This window comes from Oncorhynchus mykiss, unplaced genomic scaffold, assembly GCF_013265735.2.
Source record: "Oncorhynchus mykiss isolate Arlee unplaced genomic scaffold, USDA_OmykA_1.1 un_scaffold_130, whole genome shotgun sequence".
NCBI lineage: Eukaryota > Metazoa > Chordata > Actinopteri > Salmoniformes > Salmonidae > Oncorhynchus > Oncorhynchus mykiss.
The window spans coordinates 777,501-795,674 of NW_023493663.1; the positions used below are offsets into that span (position 1 = coordinate 777,501).

Here is an 18,174-nt window from a genome sequence, read left to right on the forward strand (position 1 = left end):
GGCACAGCTGAGAGGTGGGGTAGAGGGAGGGGAGGAGGGAGAGAGACTGTTGCTCCTCTACTGAATGTATATACAGTGGGGCAAAAAAGTATTTAGTCAGCCACCAATTGTAAGTTCTCCCACTTAAAAAGATGTGAGAGGCCTGTAATTTTCATCATAGGTACACTTCAACTATGACAGACAAAATGAGAAAATAAAATACAGAAAATCACATTGTAGGATTTTTAATGAATTTATTTGCAAATTGTGGTGGAAAACAAGTATTTGTTATTGACCAAAAGTTTATCTCAATACTTTGTTATATACCCTTTGTTGGCAATGACAGAGGTCATTATGGGGCATTGTGATGTCATTATGGGGTATTGTGATGTCATTACGGGGTATTGTGATGTCATTACGGGGTATTGTGTGTAGATTGATGAGAAAAATAAACAACTTAATCCATTTTAGAATAAGGCTGTAATATACACTGCTCAAAAAAATAAAGGGAACACTTAAACAACACAATGTAACTCCAAGTCAATCACACTTCTGTGAAATCAAACTGTCCACTTAGGAAGCAACACTGATTGACAATAAATTTCACATGCTGTTGTGCAAATGGAATAGACAACAGGTGGAAATTATAGGCAATTAGCAAGACACCCCCAATAAAGGAGTGGTTCTGCAGGTGGGGACCACAGACCACTTCTCAGTGCCTATGCTTCCTGGCTGATGTTTTGGTCACTTTTGAATGCTGGCGGTGCTTTCACTCTAGTGGTAGCATGAGACGGAGTCTACAACCCACACAAGTGGCTCAGGTAGTGCAGCTCATCCAGGATGACACATCAATGCGAGCTGTGGCAAGAAGGTTTGCTGTGTCTGTCAACGTAGTGTCCAGAGCATGGAGGCGCTACCAGGAGACAGGCCAGTACATCAGGAGACGTGGAAGAGGCCATAAGAGGGCAACAACCCAGCAGCAGGACCGCTACCTCCGCCTTTGTGCAAGGAGGAGCAGGAGGAGCACTGCCAGAGCTCTGCAAAATGACCTCCAGCAGGCCACAAATGTGCATGTGTCTGCTCAAACGGTCAGAAACAGACTCCATGAGGGTGGTATGAGGGCCCGACGTCCACAGGTGGGGGTTGTGCTTACAGCCCAACACCGTGCAGGACGTTTGGCATTTGCCAGAGAACGCCAAGATTGGCAAATTCGCCACTGGCGCCCTGTGCTCTTCACAGATGAAAGCAGGTTCACACTGAGCACGTGTGACAGACGTGACAGTCTGGAGACGCCGTGGAGAACGTTCTGCTGCCTGCAACATCCTCCAGCATGACCGGTTTGGTGTATATACCTGTAGTGTGTTGGTGTACTTGGTGTATATATATATACCTGTAGTGTGTTGGTGTACTTGGTGTATATATATATACCTGTAGTGTGTTGGTGTACTTGGTGTGTATATATATATATACCTGTAGTGTGTTGGTGTACTTGGTATATATATATATATACCTGTAGTGTGTTGGTGTACTTGGTGTGTATATATATATATATATATATATACCTGTAGTGTGTTGGTGTACTTGGTGTATATATATATATATATATACCTGTAGTGTGTTGGTGTACTTGGTGTATATATATATATATACCTCTAGTGTGTTGGTGTACTTGGTGTATATATATATACCTGTAGTGTGTTGGTGTACTTGGTGTATATATATATACCTGTAGTGTGTTGGTGTACTTGGTGTGTATATATATATATATATATATACCTGTAGTGTGTTGGTGTACTTGGTGTATATATATATACCTGTAGTGTGTTGGTGTACTTGGTGTGTATATATATATACCTGTAGTGTGTTGGTGTACTTGGTGTATATATATATACCTGTAGTGTGTTGGTGTACTTGGTGTGTATATATATATATATATATATACCTGTAGTGTGTTGGTGTACTTGGTGTATATATATATATATATACCTGTAGTGTGTTGGTGTACTTGGTGTATATATATATATATATATATACCTCTAGTGTGTTGGTGTACTTGGTGTGTATATATATATATATATATATACCTGTAGTGTGTTGGTGTACTTGGTGTGTATATATATATATACCTGTAGTGTGTTGGTGTACTTGGTGTGTATATATATATATATATACCTGTAGTGTGTTGGTGTACTTGGTGTGTATATATATATATATACCTGTAGTGTGTTGGTGTACTTGGTGTGTATATATATATATATATATATACCTGTAGTGTGTTGGTGTACTTGGTGTGTATATATATATATATACCTGTAGTGTGTTGGTGTACTTGGTGTGTATATATATATATATATATATATATATACCTGTAGTGTGTTGGTGTACTTGGTGTATATATATATATATATATATATATATACCTGTAGTGTGTTGGTGTATATATATATATATATACCTGTAGTGTGTTGGTGTACTTGGTGTATATATATATACCTGTAGTGTGTTGGTGTACTTGGTGTATATATATATATACCTGTAGTGTGTTGGTGTACTTGGTGTATATATATATACCTGTAGTGTGTTGGTGTACTTGGTGTATATATATATATATACCTGTAGTGTGTTGGTGTACTTGGTGTATATATATATATATATACCTGTAGTGTGTTGGTGTACTTGGTGTATATATATATATATATACCTGTAGTGTGTTGGTGTACTTGGTGTATATATATATATACCTGTAGTGTGTTGGTGTACTTGGTGTATATATATATATATATACCTGTAGTGTGTTGGTGTACTTGGTGTATATATATATATACCTGTAGTGTGTTGGTGTACTTGGTGTATATATATATATACCTGTAGTGTGTTGGTGTACTTGGTGTATATATATATATATATATACCTGTAGTGTGTTGGTGTACTTGGTGTATATATATATATATATATATACCTGTAGTGTGTTGGTGTACTTGGTGTGTATATATATATATATATATATACCTGTAGTGTGTTGGTGTACTTGGTGTATATATATATATATATACCTGTAGTGTGTTGGTGTACTTGGTGTATATATATATATATATATACCTCTAGTGTGTTGGTGTACTTGGTGTGTATATATATATATATATATATATATATACCTGTAGTGTGTTGGTGTACTTGGTGTGTATATATATATATATACCTGTAGTGTGTTGGTGTACTTGGTGTGTATATATATATATATATACCTGTAGTGTGTTGGTGTACTTGGTGTGTATATATATATATATACCTGTAGTGTGTTGGTGTACTTGGTGTGTATATATATATATATATATACATGTAGTGTGTTGGTGTACTTGGTGTGTATATATATATATATACCTGTAGTGTGTTGGTGTACTTGGTGTGTATATATATATATATACCTGTAGTGTGTTGGTGTACTTGGTGTATATATATATATATACCTGTAGTGTGTTGGTGTACTTGGTGTATATATATATATATATATACCTGTAGTGTGTTGGTGTACTTGGTGTATATATATATACCTGTAGTGTGTTGGTGTACTTGGTGTATATATATATATATATACCTGTAGTGTGTTGGTGTACTTGGTGTATATATATATATATACCTGTAGTGTGTTGGTGTACTTGGTGTATATATATATATATATACCTGTAGTGTGTTGGTGTACTTGGTGTATATATATATATACCTGTAGTGTGTTGGTGTACTTGGTGTATATATATATATATATATATATATAACTGTAGTGTGTTGGTGTACTTGGTGTATATATATATATATACCTGTAGTGTGTTGGTGTACTTGGTGTATATATATATACCTGTAGTGTGTTGGTGTACTTGGTGTATATATATATATATATATATACCTGTAGTGTGTTGGTGTACTTGGTGTGTATGTATATATATATACCTGTAGTGTGTTGGTGTACTTGGTATATATATATATATACCTGTAGTGTGTTGGTGTACTTGGTGTGTATATATATATATATACCTGTAGTGTGTTGGTGTACTTGGTGTGTATATATATATATACCTGTAGTGTGTTGGTGTACTTGGTGTATATATATATATATACCTGTAGTGTGTTGGTGTACTTGGTATATATATATATACCTGTAGTGTGTTGGTGTACTTGGTGTATATATATATACCTGTAGTGTGTTGGTGTACTTGGTGTATATATATATACCTCTAGTGTGTTGGTGTACTTGGTGTATATATATATATATATATATACCTGTAGTGTGTTGGTGTACTTGGTGTATATATATATACCTGTAGTGTGTTGGTGTACTTGGTGTATATATATATATATATATATATATATATATATACCTGTAGTGTGTTGGTGTACTTGGTGTGTATATATATATATATACCTGTAGTGTGTTGGTGTACTTGGTGTGTGTATATATATATATATATACCTGTAGTGTGTTGGTGTACATGGTGTATATATATATATACCTGTAGTGTGTTGGTGTACTTGGTGTATATATATATATATATATACCTGTAGTGTGTTGGTGTATATATATATATATACCTGTAGTGTGTTGGTGTACTTGGTGTATATATATATATACCTGTAGTGTGTTGGTGTACTTGGTGTGTATATATGTATATACCTGTAGTGTGTTGGTGTACTTGGTGTATATATATATATATATATACCTGTAGTGTGTTGGTGTACTTGGTGTATATATATATACCTCTAGTGTGTTGGTGTACTTGGTGTATATATATATATATATATACCTGTAGTGTGTTGGTGTACTTGGTGTATATATATATACCTGTAGTGTGTTGGTGTACTTGGTGTATATATATATATATATACCTGTAGTGTGTTGGTGTACTTGGTGTGTATATATATATATACCTGTAGTGTGTTGGTGTACTTGGTGTGTATATATATATACCTGTAGTGTGTTGGTGTACTTGGTGTGTATATATATATACCTGTAGTGTGTTGGTGTACTTGGTGTGTATATATATATATACCTGTAGTGTGTTGGTGTACTTGGTGTATATGTATATATATATACCTGTAGTGTGTTGGTGTACTTGGTGTGTATATATATATACCTGTAGTGTGTTGGTGTACTTGGTGTGTATATATATATATACCTGTAGTGTGTTGGTGTACTTGGTGTGTATATATATATATATACCTGTAGTGTGTTGGTGTACTTGGTGTATATATATATATATATATATACCTGTAGTGTGTTGGTGTACTTGGTGTGTATATATATATACCTGTAGTGTGTTGGTGTACTTGGTGTATATATATATATATATATACCTGTAGTGTGTTGGTGTACTTGGTGTATATATATATACCTGTAGTGTGTTGGTGTACTTGGTGTATATATATATATATACCTGTAGTGTGTTGGTGTACTTGGTGTGTGTATATATACAGTGTATATTACTATGAAGTAACACATGGAATCATGTAGTAACCAAAAAAAGTGTTAAACAAATCAAAATATATTTTATATTTGAGACTCTTTGCCCTGATGACATCTCTGCTCTCTCCATATAAGAACAAGAGTGGCCCAACAGCAGTAGGCATCAATTATAATAGTAGTGGTGAAATGGGATCAGGGCTGAGTAAGGTAGTAGTGAAATGGGATCAGGGCTGAGTAAGGTATCAATGATAATAGTAGTGGTGAAATGGGATCAGGGCTGAGTAAGGTATCAATGATAATAGTAGTGGTGAAATGGGATCAGGTCTGAGTAAGGCATCAATGATAATAGTAGTAGTGAAATGGGATCAGGGCTGAGTAAGGCATCAATGATAATAGTAGTGGTGAAATGGGATCAGGGCTGAGTAAGGCATCAATGATAATAGTAGTGGTGAAATGGAATCAGGGCTGAGTAAGGTAGTAGTGAAATGGGATTAGGTCTGAGTAAGGCATCAATGATAATAGTGGTTAAATGGGATCAGGTCTGAGTAAGGTAGTAGTGAAATGGGATTAGGTCTGAGGAAGGTAGTAGTGAAATGGGATCAGGGCTGAGTAAGGCATCAATGATAATAGTAGTGATGAAATGGGATCAGGTCTGAGTAAGGTAGTAGTGAAATGGGATTAGGTCTGAGTAAGGTAGTAGTGAAATGGGATTAGGTCTGAGTAAGGTAGTAGTGAAATGGGATTAGGTCTGAGGAAGGTAGTAGTGAAATGGGATTAGGTCTGAGGAAGGTAGTAGTGAAATGGGATTAGGTCTGAGGAAGGTAGTAGTGAAATGGGATTAGGTCTGAGTAAAGTAGTGGTGAAATGGGATCAGGTCTGAGTAAGGTAGTAGTGAAATGGGATTAGGTCTGAGTAAGGTAGTAGTGAAATGGGATCAGGGCTGAGTAAGGCATCAATGATAATAGTAGTGATGAAATGGGATCAGGTCTGAGTAAGGTAGTAGTGAAATGGGATTAGGTCTGAGGAAGGTAGTAGTGAAATGGGATCAGGGCTGAGTAAGGCATCAATGATAATAGTAGTGATGAAATGGGATCAGGTCTGAGTAAGGTAGTAGTGAAATGGGATTAGGTCTGAGTAAGGTAGTAGTGAAATGGGATTAGGTCTGAGTAAGGTAGTAGTGAAATGGGATTAGGTCTGAGGAAGGTAGTAGTGAAATGGGATTAGGTCTGAGGAAGGTAGTAGTGAAATGGGATTAGGTCTGAGGAAGGTAGTAGTGAAATGGGATTAGGTCTGAGGAAGGTAGTAGTGAAATGGGATTAGGTCTGAGTAAAGTAGTGGTGAAATGGGATCAGGTCTGAGTAAGGTAGTAGTGAAATGGGATTAGGTCTGAGTAAGGTAGTAGTGAAATGGGATCAGGGCTGAGTAAGGCATCAATGATAATAGTAGTGATGAAATGGGATCAGGTCTGAGTAAGGTAGTAGTGAAATGGGATTAGGTCTGAGGAAGGTAGTAGTGAAATGGGATCAGGGCTGAGTAAGGCATCAATGATAATAGTAGTGATGAAATGGGATCAGGTCTGAGTAAGGTAGTAGTGAAATGGGATTAGGTCTGAGTAAGGTAGTAGTGAAATGGGATTAGGTCTGAGTAAGGTAGTAGTGAAATGGGATTAGGTCTGAGGAAGGTAGTAGTGAAATGGGATTAGGTCTGAGGAAGGTAGTAGTGAAATGGGATTAGGTCTGAGGAAGGTAGTAGTGAAATGGGATTAGGTCTGAGTAAAGTAGTGGTGAAATGGGATCAGGTCTGAGTAAGGTAGTAGTGAAATGGGATTAGGTCTGAGTAAGGTAGTAGTGAAATGGGATCAGGTCTGAGTAAGGCATCAATGATAATAGTGGTTAAATGGGATCAGGTCTGAGTAAGGTAGTAGTGAAATGGGATTAGGTCTGAGGAAGGTAGTAGTGAAATGGGATCAGGGCTGAGTAAGGCATCAATGATAATAGTAGTGATGAAATGGGATCAGGTCTGAGTAAGGTAGTAGTGAAATGGGATTAGGTCTGAGTAAGGCATCAATGATAATAGTAGTGGTGAAATGGGATCAGGTCTGAGTAAGGGATCAATGATAATAGTAGTGATGAAATGGGATCAGGGCTGAGTAAGGTAGTAGTGAAATGGGATTAGGTCTGAGGAAGGTAGTAGTGAAATGGGATCAGGGCTGAGTAAGGCATCAATGATAATAGTAGTGATGAAATGGGATCAGGTCTGAGTAAGGTAGTAGTGAAATGGGATTAGGTCTGAGTAAGGCATCAATGATAATAGTAGTGGTGAAATGGGATCAGGTCTGAGTAAGGGATCAATGATAATAGTAGTGATGAAATGGGATCAGGGCTGAGTAAGGTAGTAGTGAAATGGGATGAGGTCTGAGTAAGGTAGTAGTGAAATGGGATTAGGTCTGAGGAAGGTAGTAGTGAAATGGGATCAGGGCTGAGTAAGGCATCAATGATAATAGTAGTGATGAAATGGGATCAGGTCTGAGTAAAGTAGTAGTGAAATGGGATTAGGTCTGAGGAAGGTAGTAGTGAAATGGGATCAGATCTAAGGAAGGTAGTAGTGAAATGGGATTAGGTCTGAGTAAGGCATCAATGATAATAGTAATGGTGAAATGGAATCAGGTCTGATTAAGGTAGTAGTGAAATGGGATTAGGGCTGAGTAAGGTAGTGGTGAAATGGGATTAGGTCTGAGTAAGGTAGTAGTGAAATGGGATTAGGTCTAAGGAAGGTAGTAGTGAAATGGGATTAGGTCTGAGTAAGGCATCAATTATAATAGTAGTGGTGAAATGGAATCAGGTCTGATTAAGGTAGTAGTGAAATGGGATTAGGTCTGCTCCCCCCCCTCTCCGTGTGTCTCCTCTCCCCCCCTCTCCGTGTGTCTCCTCTCCCCCCCTCTCTGTGTGTCCTCTCCCCCCCTCTCCGTGTGTCTCCTCCCCCCCCCCTCTCTGTGTGTCCTCTCCCCCCTCTCAGTGTGTCTCCTCTTCCCCCCTCTCCGTGTGTCTCCTCTCCCCCCCCTCTCTGTGTCTCCTCTCCCCCCCCCTCTCCGTGTGTCTCCTCTCCCCCTCCCTCTCCGTGTGTCTCCTCTCCCCCCTCCTCTCTGTGTGTCCTCTCCCCCCTCTCTGTGTGTCTTCTCTCCCCCTCCCTCTCCGTGTGTCTCCTCTCCCCCTCCCTCTCTGTGTGTCCTCTCCCCCCTCTCTGTGTGTCCTCTCCCCCCTCTCTGTGTGTCTTCTCTCCCCCCTCTCTCTGTGTGTCTTCTCTCCCCCCTCTCTGTGTGTCTCCTCTCCTCCCCCTCTCTGTGTGTCTCCTCCCCCTCTGTCTCCTCCCCCTCTGTCTCCTCCCCCTCTGTCTCCTCCCCCTCTGTCGCCTCCCCCTCGCCATTTGTCTCCTCCTCCTCTCCGTGTGTCTCCCCCTCTGTCTCCTCCCCCTCTCCGTGTGTCTCCTCCCCTTCTCCGTGTGTCTCCTCCCCCTCTCCGTGTGTCTCCTCCCCCTCTCCGTGTGTCTCCTCCCCCTCTCCGTGTGTCTCCCCCTCTGTCTCCTCCCCCTCTCTGTGTGTCTCCTCTCCCCCTCTCCGTGTCTCCTCTCCCCCTCTCCGTGTGTCTCCCCCTCTGTCTCCTCCCCCTCTCCGTGTGTCTCCCCCTCTGCCTCCTCCCCCTCTCCGTGTGTCTTCCCCTCTGTCTCCTCCCCCTCTCCGTGTGTCTCCTCCCCCTCTCCGTGTGTCAGACAGGATTGTGTGTGTATGTTGTCTGGGGGATATGGGGGAGTCGGTCTCTCCTTATGGAATGCATGTTTCCTCTGTCTCCTCCCCCTCTCCGTGTGTCTCCTCCCCCTCTCCGTGTGTCAGACAGGATTGTGTGTGTATGTTGTCTGGTGGATATGGGGGAGTCGGTCTCTCCTTATGGAATGCATGTTTTCCTGCCCTGTGTTACCCCTTACCCCTTTGTGAGTGAGAGGGAGCTTTGTTTCTGGGTCTTGTCTGAAAGTCCCCTCTCCTCTCCATTACAGTAGCAGCCAGGACTGGACCAGGATCTATCTGTTAGACCCAGGACTGGGCTGGATACTGTGTTATATTATCACTGGACCAGGATGTCTCTGTTAGAACCAGGACTGGGCTGGACCAGGATGTCTCTGTTAGAACCAGGACTGGGCTGGACCAGGATGTCTCTGTTAGAACCAGGACTGGGCTGGACCAGGATGTCTCTGTTAGACCCAGGACTGGGCTGGACCAGGATCTATCTGTTAGAACCAGGACTGGGCTGGACCAGGATGTCTCTGTTAGAACCAGGACTGGGCTGGATACTGTGTTATATTATCACTGGACCAGGATGTCTCTGTTAGAGCCAGGACTGGGCTGGACCAGGATGTCTCTGTTAGAACCAGGACTGGGCTGGACCAGGATGTCTCTGTTAGAACCAGGACTGGGCTGGACCAGGATGTCTCTGTTAGACCCAGGACTGGGCTGGATACTGTGTTATATTATCACTGGACCAGGATCTATCTGTTAGACCCAGGACTGGGCTGGATACTGTGTTATATTATCCCTGGACCAGGATGTCTCTGTTAGAACCAGGACTGGGCTGGACCAGGATGTCTCTGTTAGAACCAGGACTGGGCTGGACCAGGATGTCTCTGTTAGAACCAGGACTGGGCTGGACCAGGATGTCTCTGTTAGACCCAGGACTGGGCTGGACCAGGATCTATCTGTTAGAACCAGGACTGGGCTGGACCAGGATGTCTCTGTTAGAACCAGGACTGGGCTGGATACTGTGTTATATTATCCCTGGACCAGGATCTATCTGTTAGAACCAGGACTGGGCTGGACCAGGATCTATCTGTTAGAACCAGGACTGAGCTGGACCAGGATCTATCTGTTAGAACCAGGACTGGACTGGACCAGGATCTATCTGTTAGAACCAGGACTGGGCTGGACCAGGATTTATCTGTTAGAACCAGGACTGGGCTGGACCAGGATGTCTCTGTTAGAACTAGGACTGGGCTGGATACTGTGTTATATTATCCCTGGACCAGGATCTATCTGTTAGAACCAGGACTGAGCTGGACCAGGATCTATCTGTTAGAACCAGGACTGGGCTGGACCAGGATCTATCTGTTAGTACCAGGACTGAGCTGGACCAGGATCTATCTGTTAGAACCAGGACTGAGCTGCTATGTCTGTCTGTTTGTTATCAATACTCTGACATCAGGCAAATATTTACTCTACGGATGGCAGGGTCTTTCACCTCCTCTAGTGGACCTTGTTCTGGGGCTGCGTCTCCATACTCTAATCCAGATTCCTCCTGGGGCTGTGTCCCCATACTCTAATCCAGATTCCTCCTGGGGCTGTGTCTCCGTACTCTAATCCAGATTCCTCCTGGGGCTGTGTCTCCGTACTCTAATCCAGATTCCTCCTGGGGCTGTGTCTCCGTACTCTAATCCAGATTCCTCCTGGGGCTGTGTCTCCGTACTCTAATCCAGATTCCTCCTGGGGCTGTGTCTCCGTACTCTAATCCAGATTCCTCCTGGGGCTGTGTCTCCGTACTCTCATTCAGATTCCTCCTGGGGCTGCGTCTCCATACTCTAATCCAGATTCCTCCTGGGGCAGTGTCTCCATACTCTCATCCAGATTCCTCCTGGGGCTGCGTCTCCATACTCTCATTCAGATTCCTCCTGGGGCTGCGTCTCCATACTCTCATTCAGATTCCTCCTGGGGCTACGTCTCCATACTCTCATTCAGATTCCTCCTGGGGCTGCGTCTCCATACTCTATCCAGATTCCTCCTGGGGCTGTGTCTCCATACTCTATCCAGATTCCTCCTGGGGCTGTGTCTCCATCCTCTAATACAGATTCCTTATCTAGCATCTGTCTTCCTGTTCTGTAGGTCTGGGTTCTGAGTTCTAGAATGTGTTCTGTGTTCTCTTTTGCAGTACTAGAATGTGTTCTGTGTTCTCTTTTGGAGTTCTAGAATGTGTTCTGTGTTCTCTTTTGGAGTTCTAGAATGTGTTCTGTGTTCTCTTTTGGAGTGCTAGAATGTGTTCTGTGTTCTCTTTCGGAGTGCTAGAATGTGTTCTGTGTTCTCTTGTAGAACATTGTGTTGTTGAGTTCTCTCTGTGTGTCTGATGAAACCCAGCTGTAGAGACAGATACGCCCATTCATCCTCTAATACTCCTCCCTCTGTCTCTTTCTCCGTCTCTCTGTTTCTACTTCTCTCCCTCTCTTTTCTCTCTCTTTCTCTCTCTCTCTCTCTCTCTCCTCTCATTAGCATTCTAATGGGGCATCGTGGACTCAAAAAGAGGAGCTTTAAATCTGCCTCTTCCTCTCCACCTCTCCCTTGCCACCTCTCTCCCTTTTCTCTCCCTCTCCACCCTTCTCTCCACCTCTCTCTCTCCCTCTCCACCCTTCTCTCCACCTCCACCCTTCTCTCTACCTCTCTCCCTCTCTCCCTCTCCACCTCTCTCCCTCTCCACCTCTCTCCCTTTTCTCTCCCTCTCCACCCTTGTCTCCACCTCTCTCCCTCTCCACCCCTCTCCACCTCTCTCCCTCTCCAACCTTCTCTCCACCTCTCTCCCTTTTCTCTCCCTCTCCACCCTTCTCTCCACCTCTCTCCCTCTCCACCCTTCTCTCCACCTCTCTCCCTCTCCACCCTTGTCTCCACCTCTCTCCCTCTCCACCCTTGTCTCCACCTCTCTCCCTCTCCACCCCTCTCCACCTCTCTCCCTCTCCAACCTTCTCTCCACCTCTCTCTCCACCCTTCTCTCCACCTCTCTCCCTCTCCACCCTTCTCTACACCTCTCTCCCTCTCCACCCTTCTCTCCACCCTTCTCTCCACCTCTCTCCCTCTCCACCTCTCTCCCTCTCCAACCTTCTCTCCACCTCTCTCCCTTTTCTCTCCCTCTCCACCCTTCTCTACACCTCTCTCCCTCTCCACCCTTCTCTCCACCCTTCTCTCCACCCTTCTCTCCACCTCTCTCCCTCTCCACCTCTCTCCCTTTCCACCCTTCTCTCCACTTCTCTCCACCTCTCTCCCTTTTCTCTCGCTCGCTCGCTTGCTCTCTCTCCACCTCGCTCGCTCGCTTGCTCTCTCTCCACCTCGCTCGCTCGCTTGCTCTCTCTCCACCTCGCTCGCTCGCTTGCTCTCTCTCCACCTCGCTCGCTCGCTTGCTCTCTCTCCACCTCGCTAGGCTCGCTTGCTCTCTCTCCACCTCGCTCGCTCGCTTGCTCTCTCTCCACCTCGCTCGCTCGCTTGCTCTCTCTCCACCTCGCTCGCTCGCTCTCTCTCCACCTCGCTCGCTCGCTCTCTCTCCACCTCGCTCGCTCGCTCTCTCTCCACCTCGCTCGCTCTCACTCCACCTTCCTCGCTCGCTCTCTCTCTCCACCTTCCTCGCTCGCTCTCTCTCTCCACCTCGCTCGCTCGCTCTCTCTCTCTCCACCTCGCTCGCTCGCTCTCTCTCTCCACCTCGCTCGCTCGCTCTCTCTCTCTCCACCTCGCTCGCTCGCTCTCTCTCTCTCCACCTCGCTCGCTCGCTCTCTCTCTCTCCACCTCGCTCGCTCGCTCTCTCTCTCTCCACCTCGCTCGCTCGCTCTCTCTCTCTCCACCTCGCTCGCTCGCTCTCTCTCTCTCCACCTCGCTCGCTCGCTCTCTCTCTCTCCACCTCGCTCGCTCGCTCTCTCTCTCTCTCTCCACCTCGCTCGCTCGCTCTCTCTCTCTCTCTCCACCTCGCTCGCTCTCTCTCTCTCTCTCCACCTCGCTCGCTCTCTCTCTCTCTCTCCACCTCGCTCGCTCTCTCTCTCTCTCTCCACCTCGCTCGCTCTCTCTCTCTCTCTCCACCTCGCTCGCTCTCTCTCTCTCTCTCCACCTCGCTCGCTCTCTCTCTCTCTCTCCACCTCGCTCGCTCTCTCTCTCTCTCTCCACCTCGCTCGCTCTCTCTCTCTCTCTCCACCTCGCTCGCTCTCTCTCTCTCTCTCCACCTCGCTCGCTCTCTCTCTCTCTCTCCACCTCGCTCGCTCTCTCTCTCTCTCTCCACCTCGCTCGCTCTCTCTCTCTCTCTCCACCTCGCTCGCTCTCTCTCTCTCTCTCCACCTCGCTCGCTCTCTCTCTCTCTCTCCACCTCGCTCGCTCTCTCTCTCTCTCTCCACCTCGCTCGCTCTCTCTCTCTCTCCACCTCGCTCGCTATCTCTCTCTCTCTCCACCACGCTCGCTCTCTCTCTCTCTCTCCACCTCGCTCGCTCTCTCTCTCTCTCTCCACCTCGCTCGCTCTCTCTCTCTCTCTCCACCTCGCTCGCTATCTCTCTCTCTCTCCACCTCGCTCGCTCGCTCGCTCTCTCTCTCTCCACCTCGCTCGCTCTCTCTCTCTCTCTCTCCACCTCGCTCGCTCTCTCTCCACCTCGCTCGCACTCTCTCCACCTCGCTCGCCATCTCTCTCTCTCTCCACCACGCTCGCTCGCTCTCCTTCAGCCAGTTTCTTCTTATAGACTCAAAGTTGAATTCCCTCCTCTTTCCTCATTCATCACCCCTACTTCACACACCCATCCTGTTGCTCTGAGCTCAGTAGGCTATTGTTGCAGGCTCTGTTAAGAGGTGTGTGGGTTGGTTCTCCAGAGAGGGGCTGCTTGGCCTGACTGAGACAGACATGAGCCAGAGGCTGGGTGGGTTGGTATTCCAGAGAGGGGCTGCTTGGCCTGACTGAGACAGAGGCTGGGTGGGTTGACTGGGTCTGTGTGTGTGAGAGAGAAGAAGGTACGGTGGGATTCGAGATGCTCAGTGACCTGTTTGTTCACTTGGCTTTAGAAGACCTTAGAGGCAGGACAGGATGGATACAGGATGGATACAGGATGGATACAGGATGGATACAGGTCTGTAACAGTTTGGTTCTAGAGGCAGGGCAGGATGGATACAGGTCTGTAACAGTTTGGGTCTAGAGGCAGGGCAGGATGGATATAGGTCTGTAACAGTTTGGGTCTAGAGGCAGGGCAGGGCAGGATAGATATAGGTCTGTAACAGTTTGGGTCTAGAGGCAGGGCAGGATGGATATAGGTCTGTAACAGTTTGGGTCTAGAGGCAGGACAGGATGGATACAGGTCTGTAACAGTTTGGGTCTAGAGGCAGGGCAGGGCAGGATGGATATAGGTCTGTAACAGTTTGGGTCTAGAGGCAGGGCAGGACAGGATGGATACAGGTCTGTAACAGTTTGGGTCTAGAGGCAGGACAGGATGGATATAGGTCTGTAACAGTTTGGGTCTAGAGGCAGGACAGGATGGATACAGGTCTGTAACAGTTTGGGTCTAGAGGCAGGGCAGGCAGGATGGATATAGGTCTATAACAGTTTGGGTCTAGAGGCAGGACAGGATGGATATAGGTCTGTAACAGTTTGGGTCTAGAGGCAGGACAGGATGGATACAGAGGATGGGTAACAGTTTGGGTCTAGAGGCAGGGCAGGACAGGATGGATACAGGTCTGTAACAGTTTGGGTCTAGAGGCAGGGCAGGATGGATGCAGGTCTGTAACAGTTTGGGTCTAGAGGCAGGGCAGGGCAGGATGGATATAGGTCTATAACAGTTTGGGTCTAGAGGCAGGGCAGGATGGATATAGGTCTATAACAGTTTGGGTCTAGAGGCAGGGCAGGACAGGATGGATATAGGTCTGTAACAGTTTGGGTCTAGAGGCAGGGCAGGATGGATACAGGTCTGTAACAGTTTGGGTCTAGAGGCAGGGCAGGGCAGGATGGATATAGGTCTATAACAGTTTGGGTCTAGAGGCAGGGCAGGATGGATACAGGTCTGTAACAGTTTGGGTCTAGAGGCAGGGCAGGATGGATACAGGTCTGTAACAGTTTGGGTCTAGAGGCAGGACAGGATGGATATAGGTCTGTAACAGTTTGGGTCTAGAGGCAGGGCAGGATGGATACAGGTCTGTAACAGTTTGGGTCTAGAGGCAGGGCAGGATGGATATAGGTCTGTAACAGTTTGGGTCTAGAGGCAGGACAGGATGGATACAGAGGATGGGTAACAGTTTGGGTCTAGAGGCAGGGCAGGACAGGATGGATACAGGTCTGTAACAGTTTGGGTCTAGAGGCAGGGCAGGATGGATATAGGTCTGTAACAGTTTGGGTCTAGAGGCAGGGCAGGATGGATATAGGTCTGTAACAGTTTGGGTCTAGAGGCAGGGCAGGATGGATACAGGTCTGTAACAGTTTGGGTCTAGAGGCAGGGCAGGGCAGGATGGATACAGGTCTGTAACAGTTTGGGTATAGAGGCAGGGCAGGACAGGATGGATACAGGTCTGTAACAGTTTGGGTATAGAGGCAGGACAGGATGGATACAGGTCTATAACAGTTTGGGTCTAGAGGCAGGGCAGGATGAATATAGGTCTGTAACAGTTTGGGTCTAGAGGCAGGGCAGGAAGGATGCAGGTCTGTAACAGTTTGGGTCTAGAGGCAGGGCAGGATGAATATAGGTCTGTAACAGTTTGGGTCTAGAGGCAGGGCAGGATGGATACAGGTCTGTAACAGTTTGGGTCTAGAGGCAGGGCAGGATGAATATAGGTCTGTAACAGTTTGGGTCTAGAGGCAGGGCAGGATGGATACAGGTCTGTAACAGTTTGGGTCTAGAGGCAGGGCAGGATGGATATAGGTCTGTAACAGTTTGGGTCTAGAGGCAGGGCAGGACAGGATGGATACAGGTCTGTAACAGTTTGGGTCTAGAGGCAGGGCAGGATGGATGCAGGTCTGTAACAGTTTGGGTCTAGAGGCAGGGCAGGATGGATATAGGTCTGTAACAGTTTGGGTCTAGAGGCAGGGCAGGATGGATGCAGGTCTGTAACAGTTTGGGTCTAGAGGCAGGGCAGGATGGATATAGGTCTGTAACAGTTTGGGTCTAGAGGCAGGGCAGGGCAGGATGGATATAGGTCTGTAACAGTTTGGGTCTAGAGGCAGGGCAGGATGAATATAGGTCTGTAACAGTTTGGGTCTAGAGGCAGGGCAGGATGGATATAGGTCTGTAACAGTTTGGGTCTAGAGGCAGGGCAGGATGGTAATAGGTCTGTAACAGTTTGGGTCTAGAGGCCCAATTTTTCAGTTTTTGATTTGTTAAAAAAGTTTGAAATATCCAATAAATGTCGTTCCACTTCATGATTGTGTCCCACTTGTTGTTGATTCTTCACAAAAAAATACAGTTTTATATCTTTATGTTTGAAGCCTGAAATGTGGCAAAAGGTCGCAAAGTTCAAGGGGGCTGAATACTTTCGCAAGGCACTGTATGTTGTAACTAGCTCTAGCTATGCAGGATTATGTTGTAACTAGGATTAGTTGTGTGTTGTAGCTATGCTGTAACGAGCTCTAGTTGTGTGTTGTAGTTATGTTGTAACTAGCTCTAGCTATGCTGGGTTATGTTGTAACTAGCTCTAGCTATGCTGGGTTATGTTGTAACTAGCTCTAGCTATGCTGGATTATGTAGTAGCTAGCTCTAGTTGTGTGTTGTGGTTATGTTGTAACTAGCTCTAGCTATGCTGGATTATGTAGTAGCTAGCTCTAAATGTGTCAGAGTTGAGGACAATGATTCTGTTGGTCGTTATTCAGACCGTGAAATCTCTTTATCCTCGCTAGCGCTTCCCTTACGCATCACTGGACGAATACACAGCCCCGCTCCCTGTGTGTCAGAGAGAGTTTCAGTAATTATGGGTAAGACACTGTAGACACAATGAGGATGTACAACTTTTATGTTTGTGTAGATCTGGTATAGATGATAGACATGGTGGTGAATGGTAGTTAATTCAACAGGTAGATCAGGTATATAGACATGGTGGTGGTGGTGAATAGTAGTTAATTCAACAGGTAGATCAGGTATATAGACATGGTGGTGGTGGTGGTGAATAGTAGTTAATTCAACAGGTAGATCAGGTATATAGACATGGTGGTGAATAGTAGTTAATTCAACAGGTAGATCAGGTATATAGACATGGTGGTGGTGAATAGTAGTTAATTCAACAGGTAGATCAGGTATATAGACATGGTGGTGAATAGTAGTTAATTCAACAGGTAGATCAGGTATATAGACATGGTGGTGAATAGTAGTTAATTCAACAGGTAGATCAGGTATATAGACATGGTGGTGGTGGTGAATAGTAGTTAATTCAACAGGTAGATCAGGTATATAGACATGGTGGTGAATAGTAGTTAATTCAACAGGTAGATCAGGTATATAGACATGGTGGTGGTGAATAGTAGTTAATTCAACAGATAGATCAGGTATATAGACATGGTGGTGGTGGTGAATAGTAGTTAATTCAACAGGTAGATCAGGTATATAGACATGGTGGTGAATAGTAGTTAATTCAACAGGTAGATCAGGTATATAGACATGGTGGTGGTGAATAGTAGTTAATTCAACAGGTAGATCAGGTATATAGACATGGTGGTGAATAGTAGTTAATTCAACAGGTAGATCAGGTATATAGACATGGTGGTGAATAGTAGTTAATTCAACAGGTAGATCAGGTATATAGACATGGTGGTGAATAGTAGTTAATTCAACAGGTAGATCAGGTATATAGACATGGTGGTGAATAGTAGTTAATTCAACAGGTAGATCAGGTATATAGACATGGTGGTGAATAGTAGTTAATTCAACAGGTAGATCAGGTATATAGACATGGTGGTGAATAGTAGTTAATTCAACAGGTAGATCAGGTATATAGACATGGTGGT

The 18,174-nt window shown here is 45.1% G+C and overlaps 1 protein-coding gene and 1 long non-coding RNA gene across 7 annotated transcripts in view; both read left to right on the forward strand.

Annotated features, from left to right (window-relative positions):
* Positions 1-18,174, forward strand: part of LOC110516979 (lethal(2) giant larvae protein homolog 1) — a 100,492-nt gene that overhangs the window by 6,292 nt on the left and 76,026 nt on the right. The window lies entirely within an intron of this gene.
* LOC118947106 lies at positions 5,489-8,006 on the forward strand. Of its 2 annotated transcripts, none has more exons than XR_005041764.1 (3): positions 5,489-5,929; positions 5,974-7,720; positions 7,847-8,006. It is a non-coding gene; the product is annotated as an uncharacterized LOC118947106 (long non-coding RNA). The 2 variants fall into 2 exon arrangements; XR_005041765.1 differs by having other exon boundaries at positions 5,974-7,168; positions 7,484-8,006.